This window comes from Doryrhamphus excisus, linkage group LG13, assembly GCF_037039965.1.
Source record: "Doryrhamphus excisus strain RoL-2023G ecotype Guam linkage group LG13, RoL_Dexc_Guam_v1.1, whole genome shotgun sequence".
NCBI lineage: Eukaryota > Metazoa > Chordata > Actinopteri > Syngnathiformes > Syngnathidae > Doryrhamphus > Doryrhamphus excisus.
In genome coordinates, this window is record NC_136369.1 from 7298189 (window position 1) to 7315658 (window position 17470).

Consider the following 17470-nt stretch of genomic DNA (forward strand, 5'->3'; position numbering starts at 1 on the left):
ATTAATCACATTTTGTCCATAGTTAACTTTGAATTAATTGCATTAAACGCAGAAATAAATCATTTTTTAATCTATAATAAGTAGGGGAAATCTCATACAACAACAAAGCCGATTTTTATTACTATTTCATTATTAGCATATTAGCTCTTAATTTCACCAACAAAGGTTCAGCAAATACAGTAAATATTACTTGATTATAATACTGTAATTATTAGTTAGAAATCCCCCAGGTTTTGAATGTTTACTGCGAACTGTCCTACTTTTTTGACGGCCATTCAACACATCATGTACCATCTGCACAGACATGTATTTTGGATGTATTTTGATATATTTTCCCCCATTTTCTTTCACCTCATATTTGCTCCCAAATACGGATACTATATGGGAATGCTTTTCATTTGATGTTCCTGCCATAGTTTTACGTAATACATAATAAATAAGATAAATCATATTACTATAATGTACGTATGTTTTACTGAGGTGTTGAAAATCTTTCCCTAGCTTGTTTGGAGCGAATACTAGCACAACACTCGACTTTAGCCACGGTCATCACATTGACAGCCTGTCAATAGCAGCTGTAACTCAAATTTTAGCTTGTAGTTCAGTGCAAAAAGCACTGTATGTATATGGCAATAAAAAAAACACCCGCACTGCTCCAGTCTCTGGCAGCTAACTTTACCAATGAAAATACTCTTTTCTTTCTCAATTTAAAAGAGACTTCCATTAACACTTCATTAACTCGTTAACTTTCACAGCCCCAATCAAAACGTAACTGAAATTAATTGAGATTATCAGCCTGGAAAAGGTTACAAAGCCATTTATAAAGCTTTGGGACTCCAGCAAACCACAGTGAGAGCCATTATCCACAAATGGCAAAAACATGGAACAGTGGTGAACCTTCACAAGAGTGGCTGGCCAACCAAAATGACCCCAAGAGTGCGACGATGACTCATTCAAGAGGTCACAAAAGACCCTCATAATAACATCCAAAGAACGATAGGCCTCACTTAAGGTCAGTGTTCATAAGAAAGACTCTTGGTAAAAAAATGGTCTGTATGGCAGAATTTTGAAACAAAAATCATTGCAGAACAAAAACTATTAACGCTCACCTCAATTTTGCAATTAAATATTGTGTTGAACGTTTTGTTGAATACCTGTGAATGACTGAAGAAAAACAAAATGAAGACTTTGGAGTCAAACACCTGAACCAAATCCTCTTGAGATGTTGTGGCATGACCTTAAAAAGGCGCTTCATGCTGCATGTTGTGTTCAGTTGTGTTGTCATTGATTAATATTTACATTTCTTTGATAATCTGAAGGGCGGCACGGCGGTCGAGTGCTTAACACGCAGACCTCACAGCTAGGAGACCAGGGTTCAATTCCACCCTCGGCCATCTCTGTGTGGAGTTTGCATGTTCTCCCTGTGCATGCGTGGGTTTTCTCTGGGTACTCCGGTTTCCTCCCACATTCCAAAAACATGCTAGGTTAATTGGCGACTCCAAATTGTCCATAGGTATGAATGTGAGTGTGAATGGTTGTTTGTCTATATGTGCCCTGTGATTGGCTGGCGACCAGTCCAGGGTGTACCCCTGAAACATTGAAGTGTGACAAGCATGATACTACTGAGTTCAGGTTTTACAAAGAGAGCATTTGCTTTGTTTTGTCCATTGTACATAGTCACTGAAATTAAACCTTGTGATGCCTGAGCTTCATCTGGAGTCCGATCACAAGCCCCTCCCACTGCAGACGAAAACACAAGTAAAATAGATGCATGGCCACAATCCCCTGTTTTATTGGAAAGGGCCCTAATTATTAGGGTGTAAGTCAGGCTGTGACTGGAGGGCCGTCTCTTTGATGCAGGCCTAGTTTATATTTATCCCCTCCTCTGCAGCTACAGCAGTAGTGCCACCATCACCACCAGCAGCGTGTGGCGTTTTTATTACATTGCCCACAGGCAAGTTCAGCCCTGTCTCTCGTTCTCTCTCTCTCTCTCTCTCACACACACACACACACACACATACAGCCTGCAGGTCCGGCAGCCGGTATAGTTGCCTCCATAGCCAAGATACCCCTCATCCCCATGCAGCCCCACATGGTCTCAAGGGATAGTGAAAGGAGGGAGAGGGTATTATGCTAATGCTATAGCCTGCTGCTCCCTTCTCTCTTGTGCAGCACAGCTGGGAAGGACTATCATTACAAGTATTGTAGCAATCTGTTTAAGAAGGACACGTCACGAGGATGAGTGCTGCATGCATAGATCACATAAAATATGATGAAAATGTGTGTGAAGGGACCAGGGGTAAAATGCAAAACTTGTTATGAACCCCTTATATCACGTCGACTGTCAAAATGGCCTGCTGTAAATCTGTATTGTCCCCTCTTTACTTTTGTATTTTATTTAATATTTCCCATGCCGGGCTGGTCATATCTCAGGACAAGAGCCTGTGGTACATGAACAAGAAATAGAACATAAAGTATTTGAATGGCTAATGCTCCAGTCTATATTCTAATCAATTCAAAATCCATTAGAAAAGTGGCAAGATCAAATAGCCTTGAGTTGCACCTATCACCAAATTACAGAGTCCATCCAACCTCATACATTTAGGCTCAAATGAAATCCCTGTCTCATTTATCTACAACAGAGACTTTATGATCGTGGTCAAGTAATAAATACATGTTGCTGTGGAGTGACAAATAACAAAAACATAGATTTTATTTTAATCTTTACAAATGCCTGGATTTTGTCTGGTTTATAATATCGTCTTGTACCTCAGGAGGAAAATGATGTGCCTTTACAATACATCGCTGTTTTTGTGGGAGTTACGTTCTGACATAACGACATAAAAATGTCTATTTTTGTGCCAAACCCTCCTGCTAGCTTGTAATTGTCCCAATACACAATATTATCGCCAACATTCTTACATTTAGTACATTTTTCAAAAATGTAATAATAATATATGACATAATATGTGTATATAATAATGTGTGTGGGATACACCTAATGGTTAGCATCTTGGCCACACAGTCAGGAGATCTCTGAAACTGTAGCGCCCAGTTATAGCACATATTGATTGAGTTCAATTCCACCCTTAAGCATCTTTGTGTGGAGTTTGCATGTTCTCCCCGTGCATGCGTGGGTTTTCTCCGGGTACTCCGGTTTCCTCCCACATTCCAAAAACATGCTAGGTTAATTGGCGACTCCAAATTGTCCATAGGTATGAATGTGAGTGTGAATGGTTGTTTGTCTATATGTGCCCTGTGATTGGCTGGCAACCAGTCCAGGGTGTACCCCGCCTCCCGCACAAAGACAGTTGGGATAGGCTCCAGCACCCCCCGCGACACTCCTGAGGAAAAGCGGTAGAAAATGAATGAATGAATGAATGAATGATCAATACTATATTGTAATATACTGCCCCCTATAGATTTGAAGTATAAAACTAAAGCAATAGCTTTTTCAAATGGCCTGCAGAGTTCACCTTTTGTTTCTATCTTTTTTTTTATCAAAAAGATATTCTATTCTGGTGAGTTGTGGTGTTTTGGACCCATTCCCCAACACACTCAACCCTCTCAGTATTTTTAGGTATCTGAGGTATCCATTACATCACTTCTATTTTCAGTGCAGGTTTGAGTAGAAGGTTCGATTGATTACGGTCACAGTCTGTAATAGTGGTGAAGGGTTATTGAATATTCTGAAAATTAACTATTAAAAATGCATATTACCTCATTTATCCTGCTGCCAAATAACTGGAAACAATATATGACACATGAAAAAAAAGGATTCTTTAGTTTTTTTCTTTTTCTGATGTGACAGAGGGCAAGTTGGGAGGGTTGGGGGATGGGGGGTGGGTGGAAGTGCGGTCTGCTTCTTTTACTAATCCCCTGAAACCGGAACCTTTATTGCTTCTGAAGGACATTATAAGGCTGATGTCCTCCCGCCTTGCTAAGGTAACTGTGCTACTAACTGGCTAACAATGCGTATAACATGATTTTTGTGAAAACATCATAGTGTGTGATTGCTGTATCATATTTTATATTTGATAAGAACATCCGATAAAGTGGGATAATGAAGCAACAATCAAATAAGACCCTGTCAGCACAAGGCTTTGCAGCCTCTCCCTAACTCCACACACTCACACCCACCAGGAGGCCTTATTAATTATTTGTAGCCACTTGACTTCATATTGTGCTGCCAGTGGCTTGGTCAAAGATTATAATTACCACTTCCCTGTTTGTATCATTTTCCATCTCTTGTGCTTTTAGTGCAGTATTACCTCTCTTGTCCCTCTCTCTCACTTGCTTCCTCACTCTCTCCCGTATACACAAGACCAAAAGTGCAGGCACATCATTTATTGATAAGACAAAAAGAATGTAATGAAATTATCAATGTTCTTGAATTAATTATGAACATGATTAAGAAAGCTAAAATCTCAGGAGCCGGTCTCTCATTACCCATTCACTCTTAGGGATTGCTTTCATTCAGGAAAGGAGAGGCGAAAAAGCCTTGCAGCAGAGCCCAGTCCGGCTCAGTCCGTCTCCCTGTGTGCCTGTCCCCAGATCGCTACTCGCGGGCATCGCTGACCAAACCTCCGACACGTCCAGAACTTGCTCCCAACACTTGTGCTTCCTGTTGGGAATGTGGCCGAGGAGCGTGAGGAGCGTTGTGGCCCTCTGACATTTGCCTGGAAAAGAGAGGATGTGCTCAACTGTCTTGTTTGACGTCTCCATCATCCGACACTTTTTTTCATTTGAGGTAGGTCAACTTTTTCAAACTATTGTAAATACTTTCACAGTTTGTGTTTTTTTTAGTTACAGAAATAAATATCAGAAATGCATCTGTTTGATTTTAGAATTTGGTATTCTGTTATTGTGTTGCATTTAAAGCTTGTCAAAAAATTACATATAAAATATGTAGCATCAACTGATCTACTATTTTTTTTATTATTTATGTTTTGCCTATTTGGAAAAGACCCTAGTCCATTTCGAGTACTGTTGAGTGATATGTAATTGAGATTTGACATTCAGAATACCCCAAATCATGTGACAAACAAAGCCCCTTGCTGCTAGATCATGCATTTTTTGATTTATCTTTGAAGAATCTTTACAAAAAAAATGTTACTTTTCAACAATATTTGTAACTTCATTTTTTTTTTCGTCTGCAATGCTACTTTAGTGTGACACTAGCAATGCACGTGGCACCAAATTCAGTGACAACCCATTTATATTCCGTGGGAGGACTATAGATGCTGTGCAGAGCTGCATGTCTTTGGTTCAGCCTGCCTTTCTTCTGCTAAGTCACATGGGACAATATATGGGGCAAGAATCCCCAAAGTATTGGGAGTTTTAAGAAAAGTCTCTTTCTATTCACAACATCTCTTTTTATGCATCTTTCTAGCTTTTCTGGATGCTTACACACACACACACACTCAAACACAAGTATGCATGTGTACACTCCATACACACACACAACCAGATCTTTGCATTGTTCTATACTGTACCTTCCTTTATAAACAGACCATGCACACACCTGCACAAGTAAAAACTTGCAGGTCATTACATCCATCTAATCAGAAATTTAAAAACATAATGTTCCATTTGGTTCATTTAACAATATGTCTATTGGTATATTTGTATTTTCCTTCAGTAGTGAAATAGAATGACTGCCTAGTGGTCATATAGTCACAAAATAAAATAAATATTAGAAACAACATGCTATATTGTGGGCGGCACGGTGGTCGAGTGGTTAGCGTGGAGACCTCACAGCTAGGAGACCTGGGTTCAATTCCACCCTCGGCCATGTCTGTGTGGAGTTTGCATGTTCTCCTTGTGCTTGCGTCGGTTTCCTCCCACATTCCAAAAACATGCTAGGCGGCTCCAAATTGTCCATAGGTATGAATGTGAGTGTGAATGGTTGTTTGTCTATATGTGCCCTGTGATTGGCTGGTGACCAGTCCAGGGTGTACCCCGCCTCTCTCCCAAAGACAGCTGGGATAGGCTCCAGCATCCCTCGCGACCCTCGTGAGGAAAAGTGGTAGAAAATGAATGAATGAATGCTATATTGTAATTCTATGCCACTGCATATTGCAACCACAACAATAGTCCTCCTTGAAAAATAATTTCCTTTTATCAGCAGTCTCAAAGAAAATATCCAGTACACATGCAAAAAAAAACAAAGCAGAGAAAAGAGAGCGATCTCAGGGGTTAATGGCGATCCTCCTGTCCTAGGGATTGATCCAAGTATTGGATCGCACATAAAGCTGCAGTTACTGGATATTACCCTGCTGCTATCGGCCTGCAGTGATGGCCTGGATAAGAAGTGCTTACCAAAGAGGATGCTCCTTCAGGGCAGATACGGTTTCCCAGCCCTCTGGGAACAACAACCACATGCCTGCTGCTTGCTCAGGAACTTTCTACCTCATCGAGTAAATCCAGCGGTCTTATCAAGTTACCGGCCAACTGAACTGCTACAGAAAGTCCTCTGATTTTGGCCGATCGGCAATTAAATGGCACCTGCTTTTCCTCGATAAGAGGAGTGATTACTTGGTTTGTTTGGCATGTGTTTTATCTTGCATAAAGAGCTGACCTCAGTTCTAGCGTGTGTGCCACACAGTAGTAGTCATAATATATTTTTGGAGACTTAGATAAAAGAAGCTTTACCCAGATGCTCAGTTTAACAGATAGTTTTAGGTGTCGTAATTCTCAGACTAGCACCATTTTTTGACTTAACTGACTCCAAATCAGTGCCAGGGCAGGGATGCAGGTCTACCCATGTGCATCTGCTGTATGCCTCTCTTTGGTATTACCCATGAAGCACCTGGCTCATGGCACCCGCCAACAACCACAGCCCAGATGGCAGCTAAGCAGGCTAATTATGTCAGCACAAAACTCTGATGGTCCACATTGAGCACTGTGGGGCCACTTTGGCATGCAGCGCTTCCCTCTCCGGTTATGTCGAAGAGTACGTCTGCCATGGAGCTATAAAGATGTCAAGTGGGTAATCATGGTCGTAGACAAGGCTCGACGCAGTGCTTGGCGCCCCCTGGCAAGATGTTGTATTGTCTTTGCCCATTGCTCACTGATGCGGCGCCATACTCATAATAACATACACAGGCACTCATTTTGTCATAAAAAAGACGACCATAAAGTATTCATCATAGCTGTGTTTACGACAAAAGTAATGAAGCCTTATAATCAATAACTATTCCTTATCGTGTTTGTCTTGAAACACTGACCACTGGTGGTTCTTTTGTTGGGGGCCAGTTATTGTCTCACATTATGAAGATATTAAACTAAAATGTCTTACATTAAATACACCACCACAATCTAATGATGTTCATTAAAAATACCCTAACGCTCATTTCAATTGACACTAAGTGAGTAATTTCATTCATTCATTCATTCATTCATTTTCTACCACTTATCCTCACGAGGGGGTGCTAGAGCCTATCCCAGCTGTCTTTGGGCGAGAGGTGGTGTACACCCTGGACTGGTCGCCAGCCAATCACAGGGCACATATAGACAAACAACCATTCACACTCACATTCATACCTATGGACAATTTGGAGTCGCCAATTAACCTAGCATGTTTTTGGAAAGTGGGAGGAAACCGGAGTACCCGGAGAAAACCCACGCATGCATGGGGAGAACATGCAAACTCCGCACAGAGATGGCCGAGGGAGGAATTGAACTTCGATCTCCTAGCTGTGAGGTCAGCGCGCTAACCACTCGACCGCCGTGCAGCCCCAGGGAGTAATTTATGTAGCAATATGTTTATCAGTTGTATAACTAATGTATCATACAAAAGTGTGTTTCTATTATGTCGCTTATTTAGCAAAAACTAGAGCTCAAAAATATTAGGAACTAGAATTTTGCAGTACCAATGCGATGAAGTGTAGTTCAACACCACTGCAAACGTCCACCTCAATAAAAACCATTGTTAAATTGATACCTCTCTGTTAAGTCCACACCTATTCCCATGCTGGTATACCCAATGTTATGGGTATTGTTGTATTTGTTGGTCAGTACCTTAGAGTAACATTTACAAGCTCTAAACTACTAAAGCAGCACTTCACTGCAGGCCTTAACCAAATGTCACGTGATGCAGTACTTGAACCATATCAGTATCTTTATTTTTTTAAAAAGGCTTGCTTATATCATTGCACCTTTTGTGTGAGATTGATGTTAATTACCTACTCAAATATTAAACAGCCTTTGCAAACTATTGCATTTTCATATTTTGTTTTTCTGTTAACTCCACTGTACTGTATATTGCATCTATATGGCAGCTAATACAAGAACTGTATTAAAGTCTACCTTTACAGATACAGTACAATAATGCGCTGTTCTTACTGGCACCTTCATAAAATGTGTATTTTAACATTTTTTGTGAGTATACTTTGTAGTGATGTAGAACTGCAATCGGAGACACCTCTTAGTTTGATTCAGTGCAATTCCACATCACTGCAAACTACAACCTCAATAATACATATTGCTAAATGACCAACCAAACAAGTCATTCATCATGTACAGTACACCGCAATCTCTTTTGATGCTGTGTGTTGTTACACTCAAATTAGCTGAAATAAAGCAATAAAGACTCTAACTTGTCCCAGTACGATTCTCCCGCAGCTTTTCAACCTCCTCCGCCTCTTTTGCTTTCCTGCTTTTCTCCCCAAAGTATGTCCCATCTGCTTTGGGGGCCTCTTTCCAGCATGCGGTAGCTGGATAAGCACACCATTTCCCTGTCAATACTTGGCTATTAGCCCCTGCAGATCCATATATCACTGCACTGGAGGCAATAAGAGGGTGTAGGGTGTTCCTGTTATCTGAATGGCTGCGTCTGAGGTTCTCCTCTTTGCCCTGAACTTTGATTCAGCCAGCTGAGAGGTTAACGAGTGATGGAGGGGAAACAAGGCGATGCGAAGAGAGGGAGCAAATAGGATGTATCCAAAAGTATGTCATTAGGAGCAGCAAGAGGTGATTCACAAAGGGGACGGCCACCGAGGAGTCGTTTTCTCTGTCTGGGTTACTGTCCTGACCCTTTCAGAGGTGAACGTAAATATTGGACACGTTTCTTTTCAAGAGGCTGGTATATTTTTTTACATTTCCATTTGGACAGAGTAGTGACAGGGAAAATGTTGCTAAACACATGCTAGGTTCATTTCTGACTCCAATTTGTCCATAGGTATGAATGTGAGTGTGAATGGTTGTTTGTCTATATGTGCCCTGTGATTGGCTGGCGACCCAGACAGCTGGGATAGACTCCAGCATGCCCGCGACCCTCGTGAGGATAAGCGATACAGAAAATGATGGATGTATGGATGCTTGCTGTGTATGAAGAGATTATTGTTATGTTACAAAATAGAACATGTTGCATTATGTTGTATTATGCCTGAAATAATGTATCCCTTATAAGTTTCAATGGTGCAAATTTATCTGGAATTACATAATAATGGACATAATGTATCTTCTGTCTTGGAAGAATCATCCATTAAGAAAATATTAGCTCTCTTTTCATGTTTTACTGAACAATAAATTAAAAATATGAAATTATATTAGCTTTAACAGAAATTGCTATTACAAACTTCTCATTTCTGCAGCATATTTCCATAATCCCGTTCAATATAATTGCCCAAATTAAAAACTAGGCTATTTTCAATAGTTAAAACAGGATGGCCACTACACCCTGATCTGAAAACAGCAAACAATCCTTGATAGTGTGAAATAAATGGTTGAAAACTGCAAATATTGCTGAAGCTGAACTGAAACACAAACACTGACCTTGATTTATAACGTCTTCGGCCATCTTGGATTGGCTTTATGTCAATGGCATGCTTGGGTGGAAGAATTCATTAATTCATTCATTTTCTATTGCTTTTTTCCTCACGAGGGTCGCGGGGGGTGCTGGAGCCTATCCCAGCTGTCTGGAGGCAAGAGGCGGGGTACACCCTGGACTGGTCGCCAGCCAATCACAGGGCACATATAGACAAACAACCATTCACACTCACATTCATACCTATGGACAATTTGGAGTCACCAATTAACCTAGCATGTTTTTGGAATGTGGGAGGAAACCGGAGTACCCACGAGAAAACCCACGCAAACACACAGAGATGGCCGAGGGTGGAATTGAACCCTGGTCTCCTAGCTGTGAGGTCTGCGCACTAACCACTAGACCACCGTGCTGTGGGTGGAAGAATAATCCCCTAAAAGTTTGAAGAAGATCAGTTAGAAATTGTGACCAGAGTGCTAAAAGGCACATGTAGGGATTTGACCTTCGGCCTCTTGTGTCGGATATCATTCATAATCAATAAGACAATGCCTGAGTGACAGCAGAGGCTGAGGCGTGCGTCTGTTCTTGTGCCTGTAAAGTCAATGACAAGACATGTCGTGTAGGGTTAGTGAACAAAATAGGCCATTTTGTCGTGTTGTGAACACTTTGCTGGATCAGCGACTTTCAGATTCCCTGTTATCTGTGCATTTATCACCTGAAGAAATTTGGCTTCAGTCCAGGAAGAAAGTGACTAATGAGCAAGCTGTGTTTGTGTCTTTAGCAGCCTCTTCCTTACAGTCTCCATATACAGTTCACAATGTGTTGCACAATAACAAAAAAAATGTGCTAAATTGAGGGTTTTGTCTTGTCATGAAAATGCACAGAAGCATGCAAGAGAACCCAAATAACCAGATAGATGTCCCACATTCCGACAAGATAATCTTCCCGTTTCTCCCTCGTCTTGTTTCTACACATGAAAATATCTAGCATATGGTTGTATGCTTCTAGCTCATAACCCAAGGCCAGTTTCCCAGCTGGTACTGTGGGAGTACAACAGAGGAGAGAGGGGGAGAGAAATAAGCACGAGCAAAGGATGCAGGGAGAGGAAAACAAGATGGGAAGAAGAAGAGGAGATGAAGGAGATGGCCATGTACCTCCTATCCCTCACAGGTCTATAGCAGCTGTGTTGTAGGTTCAGGCTGTTAAACACCTGATAATTAGCTTGCCCGTGAGGCACAAGTCATTATGTATCAGGAGTGACTAACAAGGCCCTGTCGGGACGGCAGCCTCTCTTTGTGATTTAACACTTTAATGTGATGCCACCACGACCTCAGCGTTTCACACACACGCACACACACACACACACACAAAACACACACAAAACAGAGCAATTCCCCAAATAGCATGTGCATTATCAGGGATATACAATACTATACACAAACTTTAATAATGAGAAATGTTTTATATATATCGTACTAAATTGTGTCAGTGTGATGTGTTTGTGTGTGTGGAGGCGGGGGGGTGCGCGTCATCACATCAATGCTAGATAAATTTAAACTACGACAGAAATGTTTTGCACATGGTTGAATATTTATTCCTTTTAAAGTTGATAATGCCGTTTAAATGTGTTTAAGAAAGCTGAATCTTACTGTGTTCAGTGTTTACATTTCAATGAATATTTGTTTAAACATGAGACCTGTAATATTTATCATGGTCATTTTTTCATGTAAATTGAGGGAGCAAAAGCAGTTTCAGCCACAAATATCGGCCCAAGCAAAATCGGCTATCGGCTAAGGGTGAAGGAAAAAAAAACGGTATCGGCATCGGCCCCCAAAAAAAACACATCGGTCGATCCCTAGTTATAATAGTTCAATCAACAGAGGATGGCCCAAAGATGGAGGTGTGTTTTGTCATACCTGACCTCTTCCTTTTTAAATGTGGAATACCTTTTCCAATCAGGCATCAAGAATGTTTTATCTCAATGGAAATGTGTGTTACAAATAGTGGTTTCAAAAAATGTCTATATTCTTGACAGTTACTAGTGAAACTGAAGTGGTGTCACTCACTCACAGTTAGTACACATGCCTATAGTTTGCATGCACTTACAAACATGCACAGTCTCAGAGATACTCACTATTTCCTTCTGAGTGTTAGATGGGGTGTGGTTTGCATGCTCCGAGCAGGAAGAGGACAGGATACAATACATTTGAACGCTAGCACCCCCATTGCAGTACCCAACCTTTAATATACTCGGCCTACTTATATGACCAGGAATCTCCGTTACAAGGGAACTCCAGTCAGTGCATTGTTGGTACTGTCCTTAAGCTGAAACAGTACAATTCAGTATCATATGTTTGGGTGGCTGTGGGTGATATTTTCCGAGTATGGTACATATATTTAAAGGTAAAGGTACCAAAATAACTATTGGGCTGTACCCCTGTTTGCAGTCCACCATCCACACTGTATAGTACAGGGGTCTTAAACTAAATTTTCTGGAGTTCGGGTCTGGGTGAGACTGGGTCACATCAGGTTTTCAAAAAAAAAACAACGCATTTATTAAAAACAAAAAAAAAATAAAAAACTTGGCTTTGGTTCCAATTTTCTACAAGAAAAGCTCTGATAAAACATTCCACTGTTCTCAAATATCTTACTTTTTATTTTTCTACACAAAATAAGATAAAAAATAAATAAACAAATCAAGAATAAAGAAAATCAATCAATCAGTAATAAATAAATAAATATAAAAATAATAATAAAACCGCAAATAATAAAAACTTAGGAAACCACATATAGTTGGTGGGTAGACAAATTATTTTTTTCAGATTAAAATGAACAAAGCATTATTAGAGCCCTGTAGACATGACAAAACACGACTATAGTCACATTTATACTTTTTTTATTTACAACATATTGCGCAACTGCAGGGTCTTGAGACACATGCTAACTCGCAAACTAGAGAGCTAGCGACCTAAACGGTAGCCTTCAAGTTATTTCCTTTAACCTTAAAAAGCCAAAAACTTACCACTTCCACACGGATAGGGAGGATAACTATTAACAGTTATTTAACCTTTAACATGAACATTAATCAAACGTAATAATTTTTTCTGGGTACATGATACCATACAGCATCCATATCAAACTTGCGCGGGCCGCACTAACATTAAACTTTCATATCAAGGCGGGGGCCTCAAACTAGTGTCCTGCGGGCCACATTTGGCCCGCGGGCCGCGTGTTTGAGACCCCTGGTATAGTACTTCAAGGGAGGAGCTCGGCACCAAACTGTTGAAGATGCTGTGACAATGGTGGACTCTCTTCGTGGTTTTCAATGGGCTGAGAGCAAAAAAAGCCATGGCGTGCAATTCACATCCTCAAGCCACTCAGTGAGCCTCCTGTGCTGCATATTGAATCAGTCTTTTATTAGACTTTCTTTCTTTCTTCTGACACCCGCGTCTGCATGGGAATAGTGTCACATGGAGTATTCACTGTGGAGAAGACCATGCATGAAATATCATAACTTTCTCATGTTTTGTATTGAAAGGATTTGTTGACCTGTTGAAAGTATTCACACATTAGGACATGATGGGCAGATTCATTTAATTTTTTAATGTGTGTATGTACAGTATGTATGATGTATGGATGTGTATGCGTGGTTTATTTGTTCATAGAATATACACACACAATGATGAACAACTTTGTATTTGTATACCTTCTTCCCCGAAATACACATTTTCCACAATACTCTGATGAGCCATTCAGGACAAGACATTATAACAAAATAGTCTGTTTTTTATTTAGTGTGGCTGCAAAAAAAGTGCCCGAATAATGTGAGAAACACTATTAAGTTTTAACGGTTTGCAGTTAATGTTGGAGAGGGAATGGTCTAAGTGAGACACAGTGCGGAAAGCGAGCCGTCCCAGTGTGTGTAATGTATACACTTTAATTTGATTAATCAGTTTTCAAATTAATTCATCATGATTAATGACCATTTGCTGCTGTCTCTGAAATGTGCGTATTTTTACTGTATTTTAGTAAAAGAAAGACAAATGACAGGACATGATGATCTATATTTGTATGTAGTAACCACTCTAAATGAACTTAAGATTTAAAGATACTACTTTTCTGAACTTTGTATTGAGTTCTGTACTCATTTGATATACATTATTTTTATGGGAAAAATGTATTCGATTTTCATTCATTCATTCATTCATTTTCTACCGCTTATCCTCACAAGGGTCGCGGGGAGCCTATCCCAGCTGTCTGCGGGGGAGAGCTAGCCAATCACAGGGCACATATAGACAAACAACCATTCACACTCACATTCATACCTATGGACAATTTGGAGTCGCCAATTAACCTAGCATGTTTTTGGAATGTGGGAGGAAACCGGAGTACCCGGAGAAAACCCACACATGCACGGGGAGAACATGCAAACTCCACACAGAGTTTGCCGAGGGTGGAATTGAACCCCGGTCTCCTAGCTGTGAGGTCTGCGCGCTAACCACATGACCACCGTGCAACCCAGTCGATTTTCAATCCGTTCCAAAATGTCAAGCAAAAAACTAATTTTCTACCGCTTATCCTCACAAGGGTCGCGGGGGTGCTGGAGCCTATCCCAGCTGTCTTCAGGCGAGAAGCGGGGTACACCCTGGACTGGTCGCCAGCCAATCACAGGGCACCACTAAAAAACCCAATCAATTTTTTTCAAAGTTCACTGTACGTATCATAAAGATAAAAGTGATAACTTTGTTTGAAACACACTTATGAATAAGGTGTGAAAAACTTCACACACACAATATCCATTATTCAAGTGGCTCCTCAAACATCTATTATAATTGCTGCAGCATTTTCTTATAACCTGCAGAGCTATCTGGTCTTGAAAGGGTTAAGGTGACTGTCCTGCACACGTGCCTCAACATCCATCATGTTTCTCAGTAACCAGATCATAGCTTCAATCATGGACAAGATTACATAGTTTTCTATTAATCTCGCATATTAAGCAGAACCATTTGTGAAAGCAAACGGCCCGGAGAGGCCATCTCTTCACTTGTTGTTCCCAAATGTAATTAGCAAGCATAAAGACATGTTACCAAGGGTCACGGGACATATAGATTGCTCTGCAACTCCCCGTTTCTGGCTGGCTTGTTGCAAGAATGAACATTTTGATGTTTAAGGGTTCCTGAGGGTTTCTGCTCATGACTAGTAGATTGAGAGAATGAGAAAAGTGTGGATGATTAGCATCACATTTTACAATTACAACTAGTCTGTTAGAAGATATGATGTATCAATGTACATATGTCATAAATCTGTTTGAGATTTCAAGTCTCAAAAGTTCCAAATGTAAGAGAAGCATGAGAAGATTTCATTAAGAATCAAACAGGACACATTTGGTGGCGTGTCTGAGCAGGCTGGCTTTCCAGATGGAAGCTTAAATAAAAGAGTAAGTCGGTGTTTAAGATCTCTGATGATGGATAGATGGATCTGTCCTTTTACAAACAGCTGCCACACTTTTGAGTGCTGCTGAAATACTTCACATCAAAGAAAGTTGCAATCACACTGTTGACATGTCACAGTAAAAATTCTTACTTTACCTTGAGGTATTTATGTAATAGAAGGACATTTTTCATGTGATTTGAATGTAATAGATAATATTGTTGTATAATGAGTCAAACAATAACAAAAAGCAATAAAATTAGGATTATCCTCAGGCCGCTGTGCTGTCGCTGTCATCACTTTGAATAACTTTGAATTTCTGATGTGCACAACATCCAAAAGGATGACTGTAAACACTGTCGTATGCATGTCGCACAAGTACTTGGCAATAGTACTTCATGAAGAAACGCTACACAATTACGCTGCTTATTTTCTTAGTCTTCACCAAAAATCATCTTGTGATACCCTTCTTAGGTGTGTCTGCAAATTTAAAATGTGTTGCTGTATCGAGGTGTGTCCCAATAACCAATTTAATATCGGCACAGCCCATACATACTTGTATTACTTGTTTAGTCATCTGGGATGTTAGAATGGAATGGAATGGAATGGCCTTTATTGTCATTATACAAGATGTACAACGAGATTGGAGAGCTTCTCCTTTCAGTGCAAAAAAAAGTATACAAAAGTAGAGTAAAAAAGACAATTTAACAAGATATATACAAGATATCCAAAATATACACATAGTATTGCACAGGAGCATATGCAGGAGCAGACATATTGCAGATATATTAATTTTAGTGCAATGATAAATGGGTCACAGTGCAAATAATGACTGGTATACAGATTAGTAAAGTCACATATGAGTGTATTGAAAAGGCTCAACCAAGTGATACTACTTAAACAGAGAATAACAGTCAGCAACAGTAAGTTTGAGGAAAATGTACTTTTTGTACTTTTTGGGGTTTTTTTGTATTGCAGGCAATTTTTTTTTAGTGGCGTCGCACAAAGTGCAATGATGTTAGTCAAATTGGAAAACTTCACCAGCTCTGTGCCGCCACGGGAAACTTGTGCTTGACAAGTTTTACACTGCTTGTTTCAGATTTCAGACACGACTGACATCACTCATACTCCTTGCTAAACATGCTAGTAATGCTAGCATGCTGTTGTGATCATGTGTGATTTGCATGCCACGTAGAAGTGCTGCTGTGGACTCTGGAATGGTCTGTTTGTATAGGAGCGCCGATACATAGTGGTATGAAAACATTTGGGCACCCCCTGATCATATTTCCTTTATAAATCACTGGCTTTTGGGATCAGCCATTTCAATTAAATATATCATATAGCAGACAAACACAGTGATGGATGAGAAGTGAAAGATACTAAATATCTTTTTTGATGTAAATACAGAGTACATTATGTAAATAATAAAGGATGAAGAGTCTTGAACCAGTCATGATGTGCTATATATATCACTATATTGACCGAAGTACGAGGTGCATTATTTAAAAAAATAAAATTAAAAAAAAAACTGTATTATGGAAAGCAGGAAGTGAACAAATGTAACAGTTACTGATTGTAAAAGTACCAGATGGAGGGGTAGGATTTAATAAGCTTTGCTTCTTCCTACTCCTTTTGGACATGTGGAACAGTGAACTGATTTTGTGATGCATTCAATTGTAATCTGATGCATGTTCAAATGAAATAAAACCATTACCATTACATTTGATTTTTGCAATGATTTAACAGTTAAAATATGTACGCCAAATGAAGACTCATCCAGGGAAGAAGCTAACACTTTCACTTGATGCTAAGCTTTGCTAAACAGAAAGAAAACAAGCTCCTTCTTTTGACATTCTTTGAAGGAATGAAAATAATGGAAAATATTGCATTGATAGAGAGGACTGTGTGGAATTCTACACAGGTGCCTGTTTGACCCAAGAAGCTAACATATATAACATATATATTCCGGATTTCTACAATGACCTATTCAGAGGACGCCATATGAGTGATGATAGTGATGAAGATTATGCAGATGATGTATCAGGGCTTTATTTAGCCCTCTTACCTCAAATGACATTGGAGAAGCTCAGTGGTAACTTGGAGAGAAATGTATCTGGTTTCTCTGTGTGACTTGGCTCAGACAAGGAGGAGGAAGAAGAGTCGTATCCTCTTACAGTGAGGGGCAGCGAGCTTTGGGACAGATCTATTTACTCAGGGAGTTTCATTGATTGGGGGGAAAAGGTGGTGATGTGGTTGAAGGTGCACGTGGAG

At 40.0% G+C, this 17470-nt stretch overlaps 1 long non-coding RNA gene across 3 annotated transcripts in view; it reads left to right on the top strand.

Annotated features, from left to right (window-relative positions):
* Positions 1–17470, top strand: part of LOC131139352 (uncharacterized) — a 93849-nt gene that overhangs the window by 57662 nt on the left and 18717 nt on the right. For all 3 annotated transcript variants that reach the window (XR_013629663.1, XR_013629662.1, XR_013629661.1), the window contains exon 4: positions 4555–4750. This is a non-coding gene — a long non-coding RNA (uncharacterized LOC131139352). The remainder of the gene's footprint in view (positions 1–4554; positions 4751–17470) is intronic.